The sequence below is a fragment of the Pelodiscus sinensis genome, chromosome 9, assembly GCF_052426305.1.
Source record: "Pelodiscus sinensis isolate ZL-2025 chromosome 9, ASM5242630v1, whole genome shotgun sequence".
NCBI classification, from domain to species: Eukaryota; Metazoa; Chordata; order Testudines; family Trionychidae; genus Pelodiscus; species Pelodiscus sinensis.
In genome coordinates, this window is record NC_143060.1 from 32,329,537 (window position 1) to 32,341,214 (window position 11,678).

The following is an 11,678-nucleotide window of genomic DNA, read 5'->3' on the forward strand; positions in this document are numbered from 1 at the left end:
GGTCTCCTCCTCTCCCCAGCTCCAGGAGGGACAGGATCTCCGCTCCAGACCACGAGGGTGTCCGCTGCTTGGTACACCTTGGTGTGTCCTGGGAGCCCTGATTATGCTCTCTGCAAGGGCCAGGAGGATCTTGGGGGGCTTGTGGATGTGCCATGGGTCAGCAGGCCTGTGGCAGGGAAAGCCACATGGTCAGGGTGCTGCTCCAGGGCCGGCTTCCTGCCACAAGGCTTGTCCAGGGTGCCTGAAGCTTTACGAGCGGCCAGGAGACAGGAACTATAGAGTTGTGATTACTTTGGATGGAGTGGCCACCGGGGCACCTGTGTTATTTCCTGGATGACTCTTCTTTTGAAAGAAAACCCTCTTTCCTGTCCACACACACCTTTTTCTGAAAGAGCTCTTTTGGAAAAGGTGCTTTTCCTCATAGAGAGAGGTTTACCACGGTCAGAAAAACCCCTCTGTTCTTTCGATTTTTTTTCTAAAAGAATGCAATTGCAGAGTGGACATAACTGAAGGGTTTTTTTTTTAAAACAGCCATTTTTCCAAAAAAACTGCAGTGTAGACATACCCTGAGTGTCTAGAATGTTTGGTGCACTGTAAGTCCACCAAGAGGGACTTTTAAGGTATTTGGGTGCATGCTTGAAGCAATGCAAATCTATTGATTAGTACTGGTATTTCTTCAATATACGGCTCTCTCTCTCTCTCTCTCTCTCTCTCACACACACCCACCCACCCACACCCCAGTGTAGTCAGTTTATAGGTGGTTAATTTCCTCACAGCTATGATTGAATGCTAGTATTTACTTAGTTCCAGAGACTGAAGTCCTGTAGTAATCCTCAGAAAAAGTACAGCACAGTATAGGCAGTGGCAAAAGATGTGCCCCCAATTCCCCACCATTATATTATTTAACCCTGAGCTGCAGGGAGCTATCCCTAGAGCACCTTAGGCCATGTCTTCACTCAGCAGAAGATCAATGCTGCCATGATCTATCTTCTGGAGTTCGGGTCAAGTTAAGACCAGCGTTCCCCCTAAGCTGCGTGGCAGCACAGCTTCACAGGCGATTAATCAGCCCCGCCCAGTCAGGCATGACTGGGCAGGGCTGATCAATCACCTGGGATGCTGTGTTGCCCTGCAGCTTACACGGAACACTGGTTATGACCCGCTAAATCAAACTCAGAGGGCAGCCTCATCAGCACCCAGTACTTCGTCTCCTGCAAGGAGTAAGGGAAGCTGATGGGAGCGTTTGTTCCTGTCAGCATCCCGCTGTGGGGATGGTGGGGAAACTTGAATCAAGATATTTGACTCCAGCTACATAATTAATGCAGCTGGAGTTGTGTATCTTGATACAACCTTCCTCTTCAATGTAGATCTGGCCTTAATCTCCGTGTCCTCAATAATGTCTTTGACTCTCTACTACATCTCTAAAAGAACTGATTAGTGCCAATTCCATGGTGATTTGTGTGTCCTGGACTGAGACCACTAAAGAACTATGATAAATCAATAGTGCAATTTATTTAAAGCAAGACTAGACACAGCACTCACTAATGTGATAGACTCAATCCTCATTTTCCTCTTAAATCCTTTTCCCCTTCTCCATTAATGTCAGCCTCACCATCCTTCCATCCAGGATGTGTCCAATTCCTGCCCTTTCTTCCTTCACATCAAAATAAAAGTCCAATCTGGCCCATCTGTATTAGCACCTTGGCCACACTTCAGTTCATCTCCTGCCTTGACAATAATTGTGACTTCTCTAGTCATCCAGATACCTACATTGACCACCTGTATAAGTCTGTCCAAAATGCTGCTAAAGTCATCTTGCTTGCTGATCTCTGAGATGATCACCTACTCTTTGAGCCCTCCACTGCCTCCTCATTATCTTGCTTCAGTATTTAGCTTATTGGTGCAGATCTTCAGCAGATATAAACAGTCTTAGTTCCCACTGACTTCAATGGAGTTATGACAATTTATACGTGTCACAGATTTGCTCCCATTCTTCCTTTGAAAGCCATGCATAGCTCTCTCCCAGCTTATCTTATCTCCTACTCCTCTCTGCTCCAATCTATCATTTCTCCTTTAAATCCCTCTTTAAAACTCACTTCTGCCATGTTATCTGCAAGAAGTGAGTTACCTGAGAGCAAATGATCACTAGGAAACAAATCACTGGCAATTCATTCTCAAGAAGTGCTCATGGTGAAGCAAAGTCACACTGTTAAATAACTATAACCATAACCCTACTCCTTCCCACTCCACTCCAGCCTCCCACTTCTATTTGAAACCTTCTCATTGCAATCTCTGGACAGGAGCTTTGCTAAAAAACAAAACCTTTTTTACAGTACCTAGTAAATTTCTGGACACTGTCAAAATAACAGTAATCGGAAAGAGCATGGACGAAGCAATTTAAGGTATTTTACATTTCTAATGTACTATGATACTAGGGTGAAAAAGGAATGTATTTGGAGATATTTACTTTTAGCATTTGATTTCTGCTTACTACTTTGATTTAAAACTACAGGTTTCCCATGTGCTAATTTTTGGTTGCAGCTTATTGGACAAGACATAATTACTAATACACCATTTTAGATCAATGGCTCCTGAACCCATTTCTGAAGAATTATTAAGTCTAGAACAGGAACTGCAGGTGAGTAATCATCATAATTATGGGAGCTTGAAATAAGAAATGATAAAACCATTAAACATTTGTAATCACAGATGCATGTTACAAGTCTCTAAATATTAAAATGCCTAATAAGTGGGAACTTAGCTCTTTTCTGATGCAGAAAAGGCTCTGTGGCACTACAGACAGTCCCCGAGTTACGCGGATCCGACTTATGTCGGATCCGCACTTACGAACGGGGCTTTTCTTGCCCCGGAACTCGCGGGCGGCGGGACCACCCAGACGCGCAGTGGTCCCGCCACCACGTCCTCCGGGGCGAGAAAAGCTGCTCCGGGTGTCCCTGGTCTGCTGGGGCAAACCGAGCAAAGCCGCAGTCCTCCCAGCAGACCAGGGACACCCCGAGCAGACCAGGGACACCCGGAGCAAAGCCGCGGAGGCAGCGGGGTCCCCGCCTCCAAGGCTTTGCTCCGGGTGTCCCTGGTCTGCTGGGGACCCCTGCAAGCAGACCAGGGACACCCCGAGGAGACCAGGGATACCCGGAGCAAAGCTGTGGAGGTGGCGGGGTCCCGCGCCTCTGCGGCTTTGCTCCGGAACAAAGCCTTGGAGGTGCGGGACCCCGCCGCCTCTGCGGCTTTGCTCCGGGTGTCCCTGGTCTGCTGGGGGGGGGGGGGGGCGCAGCTAGTGCGCCCCCCCCAGCAGACCAGCCTTTTGTTGTGGACGCCTTGGTTAGAGCAGCTGGGGTGCTGCCGGGTTGGTCCTGGGGGGACCTACCCGGCAGCGCCCCAGCTGTTCTGTCCCAGGCTCCAGATTCAGCCGCTGTTGAAACTGATCAGTGGCTGATTCCAGGAAGCTGGGAGCAGAGCAACTCTGCCTCCGGCTTCCTGTAGTCAGCCCCTGGTCAGTTTCAGCAGCAGCGGCTGAATCTGGAGCCAGTTCTGAGTTACATACAAATTCAACTTAAGAACAAACCTATAGTCCCTATCTTGTACGTAACCCGGGGACTGCCTGTACTGCCATGACATCTACATTTGAAGTCTTCATAAAATGTGCTCCTGTGACTTCTGGAGTTTCTATAAAAAGATTATGGTTAGAGAACTAGGCTCTTCATTTGTATTGAGTAATTTGGGGAAACTAAATCCAGACCTGTTTTTAATAGCAATGTGCAAGACCTGACATTTTCCTAAGCTTCTAATTGTGCTCTTATGATACACAAAGTTATTTTATGTTTCTTATAGAATTTATGTCTGGAAATGACTATAATTTGTATTATGAGTAGATCACAGGAGAGCCAACTGAGGTCACTCAATTAGGGTGAACTGCAAAGAATGGGGAAGCCACTCCCCAAAGCTGGTGGATATTCCAATACTTAGATTTATTTAACCAGCACAAAACAGTCCCTATGATACCTTAATGGTTACCCAGAAGCCAACAATACAGTTCCCTTAAAAAACTCAACGTAGGCCTCCACCCAGACACACAAGTCAAATATAATGAGGATCACTGAAATTCTTATTCATCATATAATAAAGTTCTACTCATCCCAAAGGATCAGTTGCATTACCGGCCAGAGTAATGAATATTTCAGATCTTATTCAAATACATATGTACAGCAAATTCTTATTAACTAAAATGTATTTTAAATAAATAAAAGACAGACTATTGGTTAGGAATGTAAAAGAGTTGTTCAACAGTCGAATACTTGCATTTCTCCCCCACCTTGCTGCCTCTATATCAGAGGCAACAAGGGGAGGGGAGAAGGAAGCAGGAGCTGGTGTTGAGAGGAGCCATCTTAAAAGCCGGTTCCCCCCAGCACTGTCTCCATGGTGGGGAGAGGATACAGGGGAGGTAGAGGTGCAGTGGCGCAGTGGCTCTGCCTTTTAAATGTAGTAAGAGCCACATGGCTCTTACTACATTTAAAAGGCAGAGGTGCAGCATGGGACTCAGCACGAGCAGGGACTGAAGCAGCCCCTGCTTGTGTTGGGTCCCCGACTGCTGCACCTCTGCCTTTTAAATATGGTAAGAGCCACATTTAAAAGGCAGAGGTGCAGTGGGGTTAGCTCCCAGGGCTGGCACGAGCCGGGACTAAGCATTCTCAGTTTGTGCCAGCTCCGGGATGCTGCAGCTCTGCCTTTTAAATACATTTAAATACATTTAAAAGGCAGGGGTTGCCTTTTATTACTTACGACTTCCTCCTCCTCCCTACTTACTACATTTAAAAGGTAGAACCACAATGGGGTTACCTCAAGGGGCCGGCACAACTGGGACTGCTGAGTTCTGGCTCACGCTCCCCCTGAAAGCTAACCCCACTGCAACTCTGCAGTTTAAATGTAGTAGGAGCTGGGCTGCTGTGTGCCTGGCTCCTACTACATTTAAACTGCAGAGCTACAGCCAGGGTAGTGAGCACCCCCCATTGGCTAATCAAGCAGTTGATGAAAATTCTATTGACTACTCAATTAGCTGATTAATCACAATTTAACATCTCTACATTGGTTAAAAAAATCAATATACGTACATATATGAGTACAGTTCTGAGAGCGGATTCATAGTACAGATGGTGAGCTTCGAAGGTGGAAAGAGTTCTTTCAGAATTAGTCCACAGGTTGTTGGCCAATGTCCATATTCAGAGTGAACCCAGTTTAGGACTGGAGATCAATCTTGCAAATAAAATTTCCCCTGATGAAGCTTAAGCAGGTCTGAGATAAATGGGATCAGGACCCAAGGGGTTTTTATTAGGGATGTTAAAGTGTAACCATGTACACAGTTAACCGATGAGTCTGATCTCATCAATTAATTTTAATGTTTACACACAGACTCCGGGTATGTGCAAGGAGCTGGCTTAAAAACAGCTCCCCATGCACACCGGCTCTCAGCTTCTGACTGCCTCCTTCCCTGTACGTAATCATGTACTTGCTGAAATTTTCAGCAGTTACATGTTTACTTAATTACTCACATTTTAACATCCCTAGTTTTTATACAGTTCCAGGACTTCTCTTGACAGGTCAAAGTCCTTAGGCAAACAATAGGCAATCATGGAGATTCTCAAATAGACCTATTCAGAGGTGAAAGTAAGGTAGTGTATCTTGGTGCACAGCTCCCATAACAGCTGGCAAGCTCCCTGGCAAGACCTGTCTGGGATGGTCCTCTCAGATTTAAAGGGCAGATTTATAGGGGAGGTACACATGCCCAGACAAGCTAATGAGAGGGATTGGTTGTGGCAGCAGCCACGATCTGGTCGTAGTGGCCCAGCTCCAACTCCCATCTGGCCACAGTGATCTGCCCCAGATCATGGCTTCTGCCACAGCAACCTGTCCCTGGGCACTATCTAGCTAACACAACCCCAATCAGGAATCAGCCTCCATCTGGCTACAGCGGCCTGGCCCCGGGCCAAATTCTGGGGCAAGTCCCACAGTCTGGCCCCCATCTGGCTGTAGGAGGGGCTGGTGGCAGCCCCTTTCTGCTGCAGCAGGGGAAGGAGAAGAGGCAGAATTGACCAAGATCTGACTGCAGTGATCCTGGCCTGGCCCCTATCCAGCTGTGGTGGCTCTGATCTAGCCCCAGCCCATTATCTGGCCACTATCACCTGGCTATAGAGGCCCAGCCCCATCCAGGTAAGTTAACCACACTCTACCTCCCAACCCTGCCTGCACTCCCCCCCCCCATAGCCCTATACCCTACCTTGAGCCCCTTGTACACCTCAGCCCTGCCTCCTATACCCCCATGTCCTCTGCCTCCTCCCCTAACTCGGTCAGCCACCACCAGCTTCCCCAGTGCTGGAGGTGGCATCAGCTGAAGGTAGGAAGGTGGGTCACCAGTTTCCCCAGGGCTGGAGCGGGAAGGGGCAGGGCAAGTGGCTTGCTCTGAGGCTGTGCTGGGTGGGGTAGATCCAGAGCAAGTCACCCCCATGGCAGAATACCCCCCCCCCACACACACACACACTCCAGCCTTCTGTCCTGAGCCCCTCATGCATTCCAACCCCTGGTCCTGAGCCCCTCATATACTCCACCCCTGACTCCTGTACCTCCCACATCTCTGAGCTGTCTGATTCCTATAGTGTAAGTTAAGCTTGGAAAACTTCAACCACTTCAGAGGGGCTGGCTTTTCAGATAAAGCAGATGCATTGCACATTTTTAGAGCTGGGTCCTGGGATCTAAACGTCTGAATGTAGGGGATTGGGGGAATAATATCATCTGTTTGTAGTAGAACATGTGGCTTCAGAATTTTAAAGATTTTCCTAACCATTTTCCCCAGTACACAAGTGGTAATCTCACAATTCATTACAAGAAAGGGTATGGAAGATGTTTTTAGTAAGTCAAATGTCAAAAGGACATGACGTTTTCCAAAATCTAATTAATTTCAAAATCAAATAGTTTTGAAATCAAATAATTGAAAGGTTGCCGAAACAAGAGACTATCAGTTAATCCTTCTCAAAGGGCTGAGCTAAATTCTCCATGGAAAGGCTGTTGTATGTGGAATTATATGCAGTGGTTAACCAAATATTCAAGGGCCATTAGTAATTACCATCCCATCCCATCCCTTACTGTATCATATACCCAACTTATTCAACATGCTCACAACCTAAAACAGAATCTGTTTATTTTTAAATAGTTGAAAAACATATTTCCATTAGATCTCTTTTTTTTTTAAATATCTGCCTGCTCTCCTCTAAAAATACTTGCCTAGATTTCTAGGTGAGCAGGATCAGATCCTTGTTATGTGTAAATTCTGAAACACATTTCAAAATTAATTCTCTTCTACTGCTTGTTTCTTACACAAGTTCCTCATTTTCTGGCCATACTGTGCTATTCACACATCAAACTCATGATGTTCTTTAATTGTGGGTGCTACACTGTTAATATGAACATAAGACGTCCATACTGGGTCAGTATCTTGCCTTCTGACAGTGGCCAATGCCAGGTGTTTCAGAGGGAATGAACAGAACAGGTAACCATCAAGTGATCCATCCTGTCACCTTGGCTAAAATCTGGGTACTAAGACCCTGCAATGTTGGGAATAAAGGGTTAATGTATTAACATATGGGTTTATATTGGATTGCTTGTGAAAGCCATTCAGGATGGAGCCAGTGAACTTTTAACCCTAAGAACTCCATTTTGATCAGTGAGCCTGTCACACATCAGCAGCTGTGCTGGTTCTGACTGGCCGAAACTGTTTTTTCCTGCCTGCGTGGACCCTGAACAGTCCATCACCTCAGAGTTTCCAGGCCATAGAAATGATATAAGACTCTGCGCAGCTGCTGGGGACGCGCATGGTCTTTGGTCTTATCCACTCAAGAGAATTATTCCATTCCATCGACGCTCCTGTCTACATCGGACTACTGCCGCACCATCCAAACTTGAGGAGGAAAGGGGAAGATTTACTTACCATGAGCGATCCACCATCAGCCGTTGAAGTTCCCCTGGGATCTCCCGGGAGTTTCTCCCCAAGAGCTTCCAATTAGCTCCAGGGTCAAAGGTCCCAGGCCTCAGGCTGTGCACAGCACCCATTGGCACCTCTAAATGTAAAAGGGATTTGTTACTTTTGGGGTCTTCACTGTTGTCTTTCTCTTCTTACTGGCCAAAGAGGGTGTTTGGGCCTAGGCTACGTGCCTCACTGCATCCCTGCACTGTTGTATGGTTATTTGTTGATTTAAGGATGCTTACTATTGTTCTTTGTTTTCGGTTTTAATTTGAATTCTCCCTTTTCCAAATTATTGTAATTTAATCCCTTAATACAGTTGTTAAATTTACTTGGAGTGTCATTCTTTATTTATGTCTGTAAGCTGGATGCTTGAGTCCTGGGTCCCTGACCTGTGCTCAGGCCTGTAAGTACAGTTCTAGGGGCTCCGTCCAAACAGAAGGCAGGGCAGGCAATGATATGACCACTGTCCCACAGTCAATAAGCCCCAGGCCCTGGTTCAGGGTGGGACAGCCAAAGAAACGCAGTCCCAAAGTCAGTATGGCCAAGCCCCTGGTTCAGGGCGGGGCAGGAAACAAATGCAGTTTCCCTGACATTAGCATGGAAGGGGAGAGTGCCACCTGGTGTGTGGGGTGGCAGGGGGGATGTGGGCTCTCCCTACTCCACCACATCCTGGCCCATGGTCCTAGCTGTGTGTGCTGCCCCCTACTGATTTTTCTGTGGGTCAGCAGTCCAATTGCAGAACTGGGGCCATAGATGGTAAATGTAAAAATAATCAAGAAAAATATCCATGTAGGTTCTGGTTCCTGTTTACATCAGTAGTTTTGTCACTCACTTCAGTGGCATTAGGATTGGACCTATGATAGTGCAGAATTCATTACAGAGCCCTACAAGATTATTTTAAATGATCATGCATAAATATCAAAACCAAAAATCCTAGCTTGTCCTCATTTTTCTTCTATTGATATTGCACATTCCAGTATCATCTTGCTCACCACTTGAAATAGAAATTCACTAATGCATACTTTGGGAGTTCTGTCACTGACAGAACCATTTAATGGTAACAAATAAGCCAGAGAATAAAACAAACAGATGGAAAATGGTCGTCTCCGTCCATGGACACCTGCTTTGGGATGAAGTTTGTAATGATATATGCACTTAATTCTTCAGAGACAAAATCACTTTGCCATATGCTAAAGATTTTGTAACTAAAAATGAGTTATAGGGAAGACAGAATGGGTACCGAAGATGGCATAAAATCAACTGTCAAAGCAATGTCTAGTTGTAATTCTGAAAAGAACTGATTATCTCATTCAACAAATAGCCGACAGATTGAGAAATAGTATTTCTTATACTTCAGCTGTAAAAATGCTTTAAAAAATCTGTTTTGATTCCTAATGTCATTAATTCAGGCAGAGCATAATTCACCTATACAACCAGCTAGAATAATTTTTTCACACGTTGGTACCTAAAAATAGGCTCCTACATATACATTCAGGCCCTATTTCTGTAATTAAATATGTGCGGGAGTAAGGGTGAGCCTCTACACACCTCACTGCAGGATATCGCCATCACAGACTTAAGCAGAAGCCAGAACACTGAGCACCTACAGCTCCTATTTACTCTCCTAAACAGTGGGCGCTCAGCACCTTCGAAAAATCAACCCACTTCTCTCAAGGTCCCTAATATGGCTTTTTGAGCCACACTTTAAGTCTCCATTTAAAGCAAAGCAATCTAAAGCATCAAATATGGTAAGAAGACAACAACAGACATCTTTAGGACACACTTTAAGGATGCCAACAACACAACATCTATGGCAAATGATAATCTGAACACCAGCTGGAAAGAAATGATCAAAAGGGTCTTAGAAAAACATTATGCAGAACAACAGAGAAAAAAGCCAAACTCATTCACATGACAGTCAGAAGTACAGATCAGCACATGACCAAAAATAAAGGACAGAAGCTTGTGGACATGAGTGTGCGGGAGGATAAAGAAGAAAGAGGGGTACGCTATTTTGAGTACTGCTAAGTGCGTAGCACCCAATTATACTACTACTTCTCTGACAAAGAAAACACAAATTCATGAGTGGGCTTTCCTGTTTTATGTGATTACCTAGTGTCTTTCATTTACCACTTCCCTGACTAGCAAATAGACAGTCATTTCGTCTGATGCCAAGCAGATATGATGTAACTTCAAGCATCTTTTGGTGCATCACCTTTTCGATGACATACATTTCCATAACGTTTAATCATAATTTGCCTCAAAGTGGTTTTGCAAGTCTTACAAACAATGATTGCTATTTTTAGAACCCAGATATCTAGAACTTGCAGGACTTTCCTCATTAGATAATTGCTATTTTAAAACTATAATTTGCCAGCCAAGAAGAGCCAGAAAGATGAGATCCAAACTTTGCACTGTTTGTATCATCATCTAAAGTTAGCAATCGGTAATGCTGTGGAACAAGCTAATTTTAGTCATCTGTGGTGGGGGGAGGTCTCTGCAAGCATGCTATAATTAGCCTTCTCCCAAATATCATTGGGCTGAGTAGACCACATCTGACCGGAAACTAAAAAAATATGTTCAGTGTCTTTAGGGTACCTCTCCATATAGCTGGACTGGATGAAATAATTAGCTTTGTATCAAGATTTTACTAGTTTTGCTTCAGACCCATTCTAACATTCACAGAGTCTTTCAAAATCTAGAGGCACTTCATTTGACTTTCTGATAAATTCTTGCAGAACTGTGTGATATTTTCAAAGATCTAAGTTGCTTTAGGAAAAAGATGTTGGAAAGACTCAGTGTTGGTCTTTCTATACCCTGTACATTGCATGCATTTAGATCCTGAAAAGTCTCCTAGGAAACACTATAGGGTTGCCAATTATGGTTGGATGTATTCCTGGAAGTTTCATCACATGACATAACCTTTAAGTAAAGATTAATCTTTAATTCATGGAGGCTCCAGGACAATCCTAGAGAGTTGGCAAATCTAGGCCACTACTGTGTATGCTGCACAGAATGGCATATATCATGAGAATGAACTATGTTCTGTTCATAGTCGATCCAAAAACAAAATGACACTTAAGTCACTCAGGACTGGCATCTTACAGGTAATTTAGAGAAGTGTGTGACGGTCTGAGGAGTCTCAATCAGACTTTATTATTAACAGCTTGTTGTGCTTGACCTTAGGGAACCTAATCGGGGAGCACATCTGATATAGTGGAAATTCCATTTAAGACCTTGCATCAAGGTCTCCTGTTGCTGAAGAAGATGCTATTCCTGGTTGTATATTTCATGGAATGTAAGATGAAGGTAGGAAGTGTGTGGAGAGTATGAGGGTGGAGAGTCCAAACAAGCTAACATCCTTGCTGTTGACTGTAGTTACTCTTACTGTGAGCAATGCAGACTGTGAAAGAGCTTAGTTGTATCTGAAAGAATTTTTTACTTCTTCCTCCACAGAAAGGAATGGATTCAGCATATGCCAGACCTGCTTTTTTTTAAGACTAGTTGTGGCCCACTGTTTATCAAACGGCATTCTGAATCAGTTGCATCATCTTCTCTCCAACTCAGGCTACATCTATATTGCACACGGCTGGCTGCAGTGTGCAGGTTACATACTGCAGTAGAAAGCAGGCTGCGACCACGCTGCAGTGTG